This window comes from Spea bombifrons, chromosome 1 (genome assembly GCF_027358695.1).
Source record: "Spea bombifrons isolate aSpeBom1 chromosome 1, aSpeBom1.2.pri, whole genome shotgun sequence".
Taxonomy (NCBI): Eukaryota; Metazoa; Chordata; class Amphibia; order Anura; family Pelobatidae; genus Spea; species Spea bombifrons.
In genome coordinates, this window is record NC_071087.1 from 132,208,844 (window position 1) to 132,223,497 (window position 14,654).

At 34.9% G+C, this 14,654-nt stretch overlaps 1 protein-coding gene across 1 annotated transcript in view; it reads right to left on the reverse strand.

Annotated features, from left to right (window-relative positions):
* Positions 1-996: 996 nt before the first annotated feature.
* Positions 997-14,654, reverse strand: part of PRR16 (proline rich 16) — a 151,039-nt gene continuing 137,381 nt past the window's right edge. The window contains exons 3-4 of the mRNA XM_053474076.1: positions 3,221-3,303; positions 997-1,827 (exon numbers count right to left, since the gene is read on the reverse strand). The gene's annotated coding sequence lies outside the window, so the exon portion shown is untranslated. The remainder of the gene's footprint in view (positions 1,828-3,220; positions 3,304-14,654) is intronic.

The window sequence follows — 14,654 nt, forward strand, 5'->3', positions numbered from 1 at the left end:
GGTTTAAACATACATTATAAAGACACCCATACATTCAAAAATGATCCGCTATCTTAAATCAACTCTGTATTCAATATCAAAATACTTTTATTCAAATTTATAGTGAAAAATATTTTTTTTTTTACTTTGTACAGGTGTGCAAGTAGAAATATACTTTGTAATTACGCTATGATACATCATATTTATATTAAAGCTTTTAGCCTGAAAAAATGCTATGACCTGACATGGCAAGATGTATTTCTTGAATTAAAAAACAACAACATTTATTGTGTAAAATAAGTTTAAGAAGATGACAATATATCAAATGGACAGAAATTATTTATATAAAAAAAAAAACCAACATGCCTCCTATTTATTAATTGGCATCATGAAAGGTAAAGTACTTAAGATACATAATAACATTTAGCTGACACTCTTGTTTAAGGTATTCCTTGGCAAATAATAATATAAAATAAAACAAATGTGTACATATATATATATATATATATATATACAGACATACATATATACAGTATAGACTATCGTTTAAAAGTTTGGGTTAACTTAGAAATGCTTTTGATTTTGAAAGAAAAGCAAATTTTGTCCATTGAAGTAACATCAGAAATACAGTGTAGACATTGTTAATGTAAATGACTATTGTAGCTGTAAATGGCTGATTTTGAATGGAATATCTCTGTAGGTGTGCAGAGGCCCCTAATCACGCCCGTCGCTACCGTGTTCCAATGTTCTGTTAGTGAATGGAATTTTAAGTTTAAAAGGTTAATTTATCATTAGAAAACCCATTTGCAAATTATGATAGCGCAGTAACAAATTTCCTTGTTTTCCATGAAACCAGTTAAGTGACCCCAAACCTTTGAAAGGTAGTGCATTATATATATATAAATATATATATATATATATATATATATTGTGTGTGTGTCTGATAAACAAAGTTATTGGCACAATTCATAGGTTAAACTGCTAATACAGACAACATTGATACCTCTGAAATAGAAACACAGATCTCTGTGTGTACACACACACAGACACACATATACACAGTCTAATTTAAAAAGCTTGAAATAGATTTTTCAGAATTCAATTAAGGAGCTATGTATCTTTGGGGATGGAAGGTGAGGCGTCCATGTTAACATTCCCAGTTGTCTTGTATGCCCCTAAATATGCATTGTCATATAATCATATATCTTCCTGTTCATCTGTGCAAATAATGGCACACATTACCCTGAAAGGTATTGACCGTGCAAATGTATGCAATATCCATTGAATGCAATCCACAACTGTTGAAATACAACTGTTTATTCAGAGAATAAGATGCAGTACTTCCCCAGTGTCATCGTCAACACCGCTCATTATCTATGGCTTAAAGGAGTACAGAAGTTTCTTTCTCAACCGTAATGAAAATAATTTTTGCTTTCAGACCATAAAAAGTATGGTATGTTGTACAAGATCTCCAGAAAAAAATGAATACAGGAAACATTGGATATTTCTCACTGCCCATCTTCTTTACTTTACTGGACATGGCTGGGTGGTTTGCTCCGAGAAAGGTGAGGATGCAGATGAACCTACATTGTTTTACATTGCTTTTTAGCTACAAAATCCTGGTGAATGATATTTAAGGCTGTGATAGAAGAAGGGAAATGTTTACATGCTGGAACTAAATAAATTTGTGAAAACTTCTGCAGGCCTTGTGCTTCAACTCCAATGGCCAAGAAAAGCGGTTCTCTTGCAGCTTCTGTATCCATTACCAAGAATCACAAAGATGCATGTGAACATAATAAAGTAATAAAGGAGCCACTGATTGGAGATCGTCTTTCCCGCCTCAGGGACCTATAATAAAGTTAAAAAAGAAGTTAAAATAAATTAAAAATTTCAAGAATGTAAATGTTCTCTTGGAAATGTTTGTTACTGTATTCTTTATATAACCCTACCCCATGTGCAGCAGATCCTGTCTCTTTGTGTGCACTTGTAGTTAGAATAGTTTTGTTCTTAGCTCCTTCCGACCCTAGCTTGACTACACGTGCACGTTACACGATCACATAGTAAATGAATGGTGCGAGACTGGTGAGATGTCTGAGTCATAATCAAGGCTTGCTTTATGTTTTCAGGCGCCCTGTGCGGGCACTTGAACACGTAAAGCAAGCCTTGATCATGAGTCCCTTTGTCTTCTGTCACTTTTCCATAACTTCACCATCATCCCTCATATAGTTTGGGTATAGATCAAATAAACAACACATGGAAACACAGCATTGCAGGTATAGATCAACTGAAAAGCACATGTAAACTTCACATTGAAGGTATAGATCAAGTAAATAATGCATGCAAATCCTAAATTGCAGACATAGATCACAGATCACACACTCCGAAGGCCAGCCCCGGCATCCAGATTGCACACATAGGACTTGCCCTGGAACACAGATTACACACATAGGCCTTGCCCCTGCCCCAAGACTGCATCCCCAGGACCTGCCTAGCACCTAGATTTTGCCTCCAAACAACCTGTCTGTGCCATATTTGCTCCCAAACAACTTGGCTGTGCCATATTTGCCCCCCAATTACACCTTGAACCTTAGTGTGACATCCTTACATGATTTATCAGGAAACGGAAGAATATTTTGATTGTGTCAAACTCAAGCGTGTGTTGAAGGGTAGGTTTATTGTGCACTAAAAGGACAAACTGTTTGAAATATCAAACTGTTGAATAATTATATTGTTTTTATTATTAATAATTTTTCATGAAAATGAAAGTTGTCGGATGTATTATGTTAGCCCTACAAATATATCAATGTTTAATCTTTGACTGATGTAAACCTTTGACAAATGTTTCATGTTTTATTTTGTTAAAACGTTACTGGGTTATTTCTGTGACCCAAATTTGAATTTCCATAATGTGATGAGTTTACATGCTGGGAAGGGATCTCAAAGCAATATTAGATTTAGTTGAGCTTTGCAGAATAAAATAGGAATTAGTTTATGACAGAGGTTCTGGGATTAAGTAATGCACTGAAGTACAAATTTGAATCAAAACCAGACATAGGTGTTCTGGATTGCCAAGTCGTGTGCTATAACTACAACAACTAGCCATGATACCACCAGGTTAGGCAAAGTCCATAACGTTAAAAATTTTTAATTACTTTTGTACATTCCAGGTGGTTATTTCCCACTGTCACAGTCATAATCTACGACTGTCCAGTAGGAGGCTATGGGAAAGACCTGGACATACCTGGGATCATCGCTGGAATGCTGCCCTCAAAGTCTCCCCTTATATGTCCACATTGAAGCCAGGAGGTAGCAGGACCTGTGGGTCTGAAAATATGGTTGTAAATGAGAGACTCCCTTACAATTTTCCAATATTATCTTAATTTTCCTTCACAAAATGGCCCACGTGATTAATCATCCAACCTCCTATGAACACAAGTAAGGGGAAGGAAAATGAACAAGCACCAAAAAAGTTTAAAACCAGGGGCCCACAATAATCAAATGCTCATTATAAAGTAAAGTGAACGCAACATCTTAATACCAGTTTTTGCCAAAAATCTGATTTCATTACCTAACCCATTAGTAGTACACGGTACAAAAAAATATAGTAGATGATTTTAAATTGCAAACTTATATTACCTTATCACTTATTAACTATGGTTTTTATCCACATTCCTTCGTTTTATTACAAGCAATTAATAATTACTTACAAAGATTTACATCTACATGAAAAATGTAAAATGCACATTAAAAAGGGATTACCTTTAATCCTCAGGAATTGAAGGTTTAAGAGAACACTTTTATTTATCCACTAAATTAAAAAATAAAATCTGTCACCATTTTAGCTTGGTATTTCACTCATTTGTTAGTAGATTTAAGGTTAGATGTATATCATTTTTAGGAATAGCTAAAATGTGGTATAACTTGAAAATGGGTAAATAAACTATGAACATAAGATCCACCGTATCACATATTAACACTTAAGAACATTAATATATTATAATATATAATCAGTAGGCTCATGCATTCGTATTCGGGCAAACATGAAAAAGAACATGAAGGGTACGTTTTCGTTGTTCAGCCCGAATACCGAACATACGAACATGGCAGACGCAAAACGTATACGAACGTCTAACACCCTTTTCCCCCCTCTTAACCCCTTAAGGACAATGGGCGGTCCCTGAACCCATTGAAAACAATGTATTTTGAGCCCATACAGGCTTTGTCATTAAGGGGTTAATCATGAAACCATGCTATCCGGCTCTCTTATTATGTCACAGGTTGTTCAGAGGTGTGTGAAGGTGTAGGAATCATTCATTCTCTTGATCTCCAGTAATCTCCATTGATCTATGACCTCTTATTTCTACCAATTTGGCTTACTCCAGCCAAACCTAGGTATCTACAACTCTACCCTTTGCTCTTGAAAAAGTAGCCCCAATCAGAAACCGCTATATATTTTATTTACAATTTTAACCGTAGCATACTACACTAACCAGGCATTTTAATCAATGTTACTGAACTGGAATGGTTTTCTCTACTATAAATTTATGCTATGCACCTATTAAGCTTTCCCTTGCAGTACAAGGCAACCTCGCAATCCTTATGTTCTCATTGTCTCCCAACTCGAAATGCCTCTTTGGGACCTTCAATTTATTACTACACCCAGTGTTGACCACTCTTTTAAATACCCTTACAGTTTTTGACTTTGATACATACTTTAAAGATAGGATCAACATAAGTAGAAGTAAGATTTCTGCACACTTTCCATCTCTAGACTCTGTTTCCTCGTCTACCCTTGACTCTCCTTCCTCCTTTTCCCTAAGTCAGTTCACTCCAAACACTGAAACTCTGTTCTTCTTTTTACCTCTCGTCAGACCAGGTGTCTCTTTGATATCCCCTCACTTAGTCTTTCTTGTCCACTCTTGTACTAATGCTAACATTCTCAATCCCTCTCCATCAGATCTTTCCCAGCCTCCTTAAAGCACGCCTTTATAACTCTCACACTGTCCGCACGGGTCCCACGTCAACATGCCACGTCAGCAGCTCCAGGCTGACTGATTCAGTCAGCCGATGTAACATTTGAATAGTCACCACAGGGAGTATGCGGTCTGTACAAAAGGGGGACACTGTTTCTCCCCCTTAAAAAAATGAATGTAAAAAAAATAAATAAAAATTATAACAAAATAGCTCACAATGTAAGAGAGCATCCTGGCCCTCCAAAACATAAAATAATCTACAGATGATGGTTACTACCCTCCAGTAGGTAAAGCTGTTGAACACTGAGTTTGTTTTTAGCTTATCTTATGCAAGAAATAATAAGCAAAATTGTGAAAAATGTGTTTTGAAACTGTTATCCAGGTGTTTAGGCCTAAAAAATAATGTGTATAATATCATATGTAAACACATTTATCACTGGTTTTGTATATTATTTTTTCATTTGCAATTTATGCAAGGATCGCTATTTGATTACTTTTGATAGATTTGTGCTTGCATTAAATATAGTTTATTGTTTTTATTCTAAATAATAGTTACTCCTGTAGGTAAAACCTTATTTTCCTTTAATCCAAAGTGATGTCCTTTTGTTATTTTCTCACAATATAGAATATACTCTTTGCCCGAGAGATCCTAATATTGATCTAGAATCTAGTTGTACATGTTCATCAAATCACTTACAACTGTTCTTCTGGAAGTAAGCAAATATATTTTGACTTTTAACTTTAATCCCACCATCCCTGTTTTATTTATGTTTTCATTGTTTTGTAACAATTTCTCAATTACAAGATGGATATTGGATTATAAATTGGTTTAACCTATTTTTCTGTTTCTTTGCAATTTTATTGTGCTAATTAACTAGCACGATTATCTAGTTACTTAAATTTGAATTACTGTGTTTATATTTTTCCCAAACCTAATTTAATCTGGTTATTACACATGTGAAACTAAAAAAGCGTTAAAAAAAAACCTCCTTAAAAAATATGGTATTTGTGATTAAAAAATGACCATGTTTTAGGATATAGAAATTATTTTCTGTATGAGTCTGTAATCTGATTTTCTCATTTCTGCCCTGATGCCCCTGTTTGCTAGGAGCTCAGGATCTTTGTTGAGCATGTTCTTCAGTCTCAAAAGTCACAATAATAAGAGTATAAATATAAGAAATGTATTTATAAGCTAAATCTTGTAAACACACTTCATTATTCTAAATGCACCACTAAACGCACATTCTAAAGGAGTCTCAATCGGGTAAGTAAAAATTGTACTTCATTTTTTTAAAACACTTTAATGTGTTATATATTTATTGTAGGTCAGGTCAATTATTTTTATATGTTCATTTATTACTTAAAAGGGTTGAAAACAAAACATAATAAAAAATAAGTAAGTAGAAAAATATGAAGTCATTTCAATATAAATTTTAAACAACTACATATTGATATCTATTAGGCTTGGTTTCCATTTGGGTTTTTTTTGCTAAAAACGCCTATAAAAACGCCAATAGCGCCACCTGGCGTTTTTTTGTGAAAAACGGCTGCAGCCAGATGTTAGCTGTTCTTCAATAGGAAATCGCAAAATGCAATTTCCACTTGGTATTTTTCTGTCTGGCGTTTTTTCAGTCCTCTTTGGCGTTTTTCTGCTTTTTTGGGCTCTGTGGCAGTTTTTCAAAACTGCAGCATGTTGACACTCTGGCGTTTTTTGCAAGAAATCTTGGCTTTTTTTCTCCAATAGAGAAAAAACGCCATGAAAAAGCCATGTGGGTTTATTGCCTTGGCGTTTTTTATGGCGTTTTTTCCACAGTTACAATGCAGAGGATGGACCCAGTATCTGTGTGTCCTACGAGAAATAGGCTGAAAACAAACAGTTTCACACAAAACAAAGTCCTGGACTGGTTCATATTGAATTTTACACCATTTGGAACAAACATGCCATTACAAACAAACATACGCGACCGGATCCTGCGTGCCAAAAGCAACAGCAAACAATTTGCACCATCATTTGGGGCCAATCTTCCCAGAGGAGCAGACATTCGAAATAAAGCATGCCTTACAAACCACAGAAAAGAGACAAAAGGGTCTACCAAGTAAATGACATCAGGAGAGGGCAGATACTTGCCATTTATCCTAATCCCTTTTAGCTGGGTGAAACTTCTAACTTGTAAATGCTGGAAAAACTGCCTAAGGTCAAAAAAAGCAATTTCCACAGAAAGGCTAAAACGCCAGAAAAAACTGCAGAAAAAACGCCAAAACGCAGGTAAATGCAGTGGCAGTTTTCTTGGCAGTTTTCAAGAAAAAAACGCCGGACAAAAACCCAAGTGGAAACCTAGCCTTAAAAAGATATGCCTCAATGGAAACTCCCTGACTTTGCCCAGGAGGTTCCAGGTATAACAACTGCTTTGCTCCCACTAACTTAGTTCTACCATGTGCCTCATGGAGAGTGATTGGAAAGCCTTTGGGTCATCAGAGCCTGTATGGTGGTATATATGTGCTGTCCAGGTATAGCATGCAATCAATGTCATTGTTGTGGCTTAGTTTACATTGATAGTAACAGGAGCAATCAATTAATCTCTTTGCCCCTCAAAACTATTCAAATAATTCTAAATTTCTTTGAATTCTTTGGAAAAGGGATGAGAATAACAAAATGCAAAGGGTGATGGAAATAACAGGTTTTACAATTGTCGAGTTGGGACATTCTAGTCCCTAAAAAAAGTTTTGTAAATGCCTATTGGAGTCTATTTTTACATGGGCTCATGTCCATTTTGGAACTTGTAAATGTGTGCATGCATTCCTACTGATGAATTTTATCTGGTTTATCAACATCGGAAAAATTATGGGAAAACATGAGGTTTAAAACATAGTAGCTATAAGAAGAAAATGTTTCTCTAGCGTTTTCCAAAAGGCATCTAAAAAAATGTCTCTAGACAGATGAGTCAAAATTGTAATTGTATGGGTGACATGAGCACCATTATGTCTGGGGAAAAGCAAATTCTACCATCCACATTAAGATCATACTCATGGTAAAGAATGGTGGTTGCAATGTCATTGTTTGAGGATGCCTTTCTGAACCAAGACAACTTGGACAACTTGAAATTATGCTTTAAATCAGAATTATATAGTAGCCTGTCAGGCCATCTGTCTGTCAGCCTAAATCCCACTGAGATTGTGTGGCAGGACCTGAAAGAAAACGTTTGTGCCTGAGAAGCCACACATGTCATGGAGTTAAAGCCTTTCTGCATGGATGAGTTGGACTCATTTGACATAATCAGGTTTTTAAATCTAAGGATAATGAATATATCTTTACACAGTGGCATTGGGGATTGCATTAACCTAATGAATAAATAAGTTTCACAATATTCTGTTGTTTCTTCACTCAGGTTCCATTTTATCTAATATTATGAAGCGATGTACAATAGGATTGTGGCAAGTTAAACTGAAAGGGTCAGTAGTTTTTTAGGGATCTCTATTGCCACAAGCTGCAGGCAGTTTTACCCCAAACTGAATGCCAACACGTTCATCACAATGACTTGCTACATGAAAGCACTTAACCAACATAATAAGGTGACTTTTTTCTATTATTGACATCCTAGTTCAGACTTGCAACTAAAACGTTTCTTTGGAATCAGCATTAAGAGGAAGTGGAAAATAATTTTCTTTAAGGGGTATACTAGAATATTATGAATAATAATAATATGAGATATTGCACTGTATTTCTTTTTTTGGAAGGACATTTTTGCATGTAAATATATACTTATTAAATGATTATAACTTATTGGGCTTTGAGTCTTACTGATCATGTCTATATTTTAAGATTATAACTTATTGGGCTTTGAGTCTCACTGATCATGTCTATATTTTATGCGAGCACACATAGTTAAGTTTGTCCCTGAGTTACTAACATTAAGTTTCTCTTTCTGTAATAACTAGAAGCTCAAATCCACCCATCCTAGAAACAAGAGAAGAGTAGGGTGACCACATTTTGGTCATTCATCTGGCATAACAGGCACATATCTACCTGGGCTAGTTTGAGTGTGTTGGATGGTCATGGGGATATAGCCACACCATTTTTTTTTGTCTAAATTTGTTCTAGATTTTGCTCTGTCTTTTGCATCATTTCAGATACTGAATTCAAATGTAACCTTGGTCAGTAATTGGCAACTCAGTCGCTGGTAAGAAACACAATTAAGTTATTACTGCTTCAGCACATTCCAGGTAATCACAGCCTCAACAATGACTGGAGATGCTTATCTCTGACTTAGGTTATTACATTACAAATCATAGAAGGGTCAAGGTCAACATGAAAGAAACACACATCATAGACATGCAGACTTTCAGGAGTATCGATAAGACACAAATTAGAGTAGCTGTTGATTTATATTCCAATCCTTCCTGTTTGATAGTTAGATGCTAGAACAAGGAGGACACAGCCAGCAATTAAAGGAGTGACATTCAAGCAGAGAGCACAATTTTAACCTGAGAAGTAATCAATCACAATATTAGTGATACCAACTCAGGCATGAAGCTCTAATTTGGCCTCTTATACAAGATATAGTAACAACCTGTTTAGTCAATGTATTACATGCTGAGAAGTCTGCCAACTGTAAAAGGCTAATCTGGAGTTCCCAATGTGATGATCTTGCCTCTGGCACTGCAGCTGGACTCCATATGAAAACCACAAACTTCAGGAAATTCTGGGACAAGCCTGTCCTGTGCATCGCAGCAGATAGCACACGCCATGAGAAGTGGGATCCTTTTAGCTAGTGGGACCTGTATGCACAATTTGATGCATTTTTTGTTTGTGTGCTTCTATCACCTTGTTCAACTTTTAAGTGAAACAAAGAATGACCCCTATGTATGTATTTCCATATTTCGTAATTCCAATATCACCCCCATAAACTTTATTTCTGCATAGTTCAGCATATACCAAGCACATTACACCATTGAAGGGCATCTGACACTTTTTCTAGATCCTACATTTTATATACTAATTAACCCACATACTGGAGTTTAAATGCTAAAAGAAGCAAATTTAAAGTATGAGTAATTTCAATTTAAATGTTTAGTCCAGTGTATATGTACACTCTAGTCCTCCCCAAAGTCATACTGCAATCCATTTTGAATATACTAAAATACATTAAACTACATCCAGATCAAGGCATTCTTTTTTATTGCAGTTAGAAAATGAGACTTCTATCTGCTTGATTTTACTTAAGCAGGAAACATACCTAAGTCTGGCTCCTGTAAGTGCAATCTTGCCTCACATAAGCTCCCTCTGAAATCAATGGGAGTTGATCCAAATGAATTAAAATGCATTGCAATTACATAAGGGGTTGGAATATTTATTTAAAAACAAATCATTAGGAAAAACAGAGGTCCATAGAAAATGTTAGCATGGTACTGAATGTAACTCACATATTAATTTGCTTTTTTGTTTAATAAGATATATATATATATATATATATATATATATATTACATAGCACTATTAACAATATAACACTACTTGTAGATTTGTTTGTAATTGACTTTAAAGGTTACTTTCGGTGGATCTTTTTTCCTTGGCAAGCACCCATTTACAGCTAACAGAGCATGAAAGTGAAAAAAGGTTTGCAACGTCCAAGTGATAAACTTGTGACGCCAGGGGGATTCTTTTATATATAGTGACATAGTAAAAACTTAACTCTGTGTGCATTATGGATGTTTAGTGCTCTAAATCTGTCACTGGAAGTGATGCTACAGTATTGAATGATACCTGTAACCAGTGCTCATGGCCTCCTAGTTTCCTTGCCGGTTTACTTCTGATGATCATTTCCATTTGCAGAGTGCATCAAATGGTTATTTATATTTAGTTCTTAATTTGCAATATTTGTTTTACTGACAACATTTCTATAGCACAATCGTAACAGTGACCAACTAAACCTGGAATTTTATGCATAAACTTCTGTAAAACCTTTTTTTAGGATTTCAGTGTAGACATACATTTGTTTACTTATTATTAAAATGCACACACAGAAAATTTATTTATATTTCTTGAGTGTGCTGTATTATTTTTTTTCCATAAATATCTTTAATTTGACACATTTTTAGATCTAACTACTGGAAGAGGGATTACTTGATTTATAAAAACACAAAACATATGTATTATTATATAAATAACTGTAAGTGGGAGAAACAAGGCTAGCAATACCCATGTGTATCCCCCCCTGTTGTTTACAGGCTCATTTATCATTTACATTTCCCACATTACAGTTCTTATGTAGGCCTTTATCACCTATAATAGTTGAGCTTTAACTAACAATAGTAATGGCATGTTCGCAAGACTTATTGAGCATAGTTTTTTTGTTCTAATTAATTACACATATGGTTTGTTGCATGGGTTTAAACCTGAAACTATCGTAAGAAAAATATCTTGATCCAAACATCTTATAATCGTAACAGGGCATATGGTGCAATTTGAGTTTAAATTGGCTGTTAACCACCGGAAAATGGCCAGCTTTGCATTACAGTTTATTTGTCGCACTACAAAAGCTTAAGTCTTCACTAATTTACATCAATGAAATTGCCCATGCATGACAAGCTATTGAGGTTTCATAAAGCGGTATAAATGTTGATCCTAAATTGCATCTTCATGTAACTCAAATACATAAAATACAAGCAGATTGATTACTTAGTTTTTATGTTATAGGCTTGGATAATAAGTAATCCGCCCCTTAGGGCAATTGTCCCCTAGAAAAGCAGCCAGGGGCTGCTACTTCCCCATATCTGTCGACCATTGCGAAATGTGCCACTAGTTAAATAAATACTAGATTAAAACCAATTTTAACCATTTAAACTTCCTGACCTTATAATGTAAATTACAATTCCAACCAGGGCCGGGCTGGGAAATTGGCCCTAACACTTTAAGGCCAGCTGCTGATAAATGATGTAAAAGCAGATGTGGTTCAATGCTGAGGTCTTACAGCCCCCTAGCATATGACCGTGTGTATTCAGTAAGGATAAGTAAGTGCTGCACTGGCCTAATGAAGTAAACGCGACCAAAATTTCCCGGTGGGCCGGTTCGGCCCTGCCATTGGGTATTTGCCCAGGTTGCCAGATGCACTGCACAGCCCTGATTCCTACCCCAGTTATTTCTCCTGTGTTGTTAAGATACTCAGTAATGCATCCATTTAGGATATTGAACATGTATAGGATGAGTAAAAGGATAAGGTACTTTATTAAAGGCAGGTGGGCATCCTTTGCATGACTTCTGATTAATGCTAAGGGTCGTACCTTGCAATAATGTAAAACCATGCTGTACATCAGGATACAACATATAGTTAACTCAGATAAAACAAATAATGGGTTCAGTTTGCAAGCTAGTACACCATTATAGAAATATATTAATTATTAATTATATCTTTTTAGTCCTGCCATTTCCTTATACCCAACATATTTTGCATGTGTATAACTGTGTGATGTTACAAGAGGGAAAATAAATTAAAAAAAGAAATAGCATCTTACCGGTTGTGTGCCCCAAAATGTTTATCTATGGATGACTTATCAATGATGTTCTATAAATATCAAACCATAAGAACTGTGCATGGCTAACTGATTTTGACTCAAAATACGTTATGAATGGAAAGTCTGCCTAAGGCTATTTAGCAATCTGAAAATCTGTTTATATGTACTGTTATAATGTTGAGTTACAGAGAATGAAAAAAAAACTTTCTTGAATGGGATCTGATCCAAAAATAAACAGCTTTGCTCAAAATGCCTCCAGCCATGCAGATTAATGCTGAACCACTACATAACCTTTGATTTGAGTGATACTTGCATAAAGCTTATTGAACTTTTGTGTTTTTATACAGAAATGGGGCACTTTTTAAGAAATCATTTATAATAAATCAATTAATAAATATTAAGTTAATGTATTTTTAAATGTTTATATTGCGTAAGAAATGATTAACGCTATATAAATTAGGTTTTCTGTAACATACATTTATGGTTTTTTTTTAAAGCGAGTGTAACACATCCAGTGACAGCTAGTATAATTGGTTTCAGCAAATCGAGGCCAATAATTGTTGACTGATGACATTTCATAGAACATCAAACAAAGCATTTTTGTACATTTGGGAACAAGGTATTACTCTAAAATATTACGTACTCAAACAAAATTTTTATTCAGGTTTACACTTTGCACATACCGTACTTTAATATATATTCTATCTAATCTATGAACTATGAAAATAAAAAACTGTAAGAAGAAAAAGTAAGTTTAAATAAAATTATAATTTTTGTTTTTATAGTCTGCCATTAGGTGCAAAAAATATTTTTTTAAACCCATGTTGCGCAGGTACATGCTGGCTACTACTACCACGGTCATATCATTTTTCCAATTAATGGGTAACTAAAATTGGCCTTCCAACATGAGACCCCTCTCTTGAGCAAACAAGGGTGGGCAATAGGGAGGAGGTAAGGAGGATTTCCTGCCTCCCTCCTGAAACAAATCTTGCAGAATATATGTATAAAAGGCATAATTTAATATGCAAGTAGACTTTTAAAGACATTGAATTATACAGTACATTATACAGTACAGTTAGTATACTAAATATTTAGTACTTTGCTTTTTTTTCCTTTCTTTAATTGTGATCAAAATCTGGTGGATGCCAGAGAAAATGTTATATTCAAGCAAATATAATATCTTATTATAAATTACCCAGAGTGCTAGAAGTATTTAACCTCTGCTTCAGAGATTTTTGATTATACAAAAAATGTCAAACTTTAAAATGCTGAAATAGGTTCCTATAATGTGGCACATAATCCATATTCAAAATGACATACAATTGTACAAATCTGTGTAATGATCCAGACACTATTTCTGACACCTCAATTTCTCATTAAGCTCCTGATGCCAAAGCTTAATATTAAAAAAATGTGCAATGTCTTGAACAATAAATGAACATTAATGTTCACATTTTATTACTTATCTCATAATATCCACCAGTGGCACATAGGGTTATTTTTAATAGGTCAATTATTATTCATAGCTGGAAGTCACTTACAACCCAATCACTTTACAAAAAATAAGTAAACAAATCTTTATCTGGCTAAAAATATCAATTGCAGTTTATTATTGTCAGCTATCTAGAGAAAGCACAGCGTTTATTATGTCGTTGGGTATTTGATCCATTTCAAGGAAAAAAAATATGTGGCATAAAATATTGATGAGTTAATAATCTGAAAATGAATAAAGACTGTCAAGATGACATGAATGACAAGCCTAAAAGAAAAGGGAGGTTATCATCAAAAATCGGTTTCTTGACAGTGCAGAGAAAGCTCGTAACGACATTCCCATGGTAGTGTAAGCAATGATTAAGAATGCTATGAAAAATACATGGCAGCGCACAAGGGAATACATTATTCCACACATTTAAAAGCAACCTGAATCCGTTTAGCATTCCAAGAACATCCCTTTGTATTCAGATGTTACAATCAGTAAGAGTGGGAGCTGCATGGTTCTCTGATGTAAGGATGTAAAGCTCAGGGTTACTGTATCTGGATCCCCATCAACCTGTAGCTGCAGGGAAAAAAGACACTTTGCAGGCAGGAGCTTGGCTCTGGGTTTATGGTGGTCATTGTGTATTCATGTAGGGATATTTCTGTATGAATGTACAGTATGTGGTTGCGCCTTTTGAACATATCTGCGTGCGTGTAT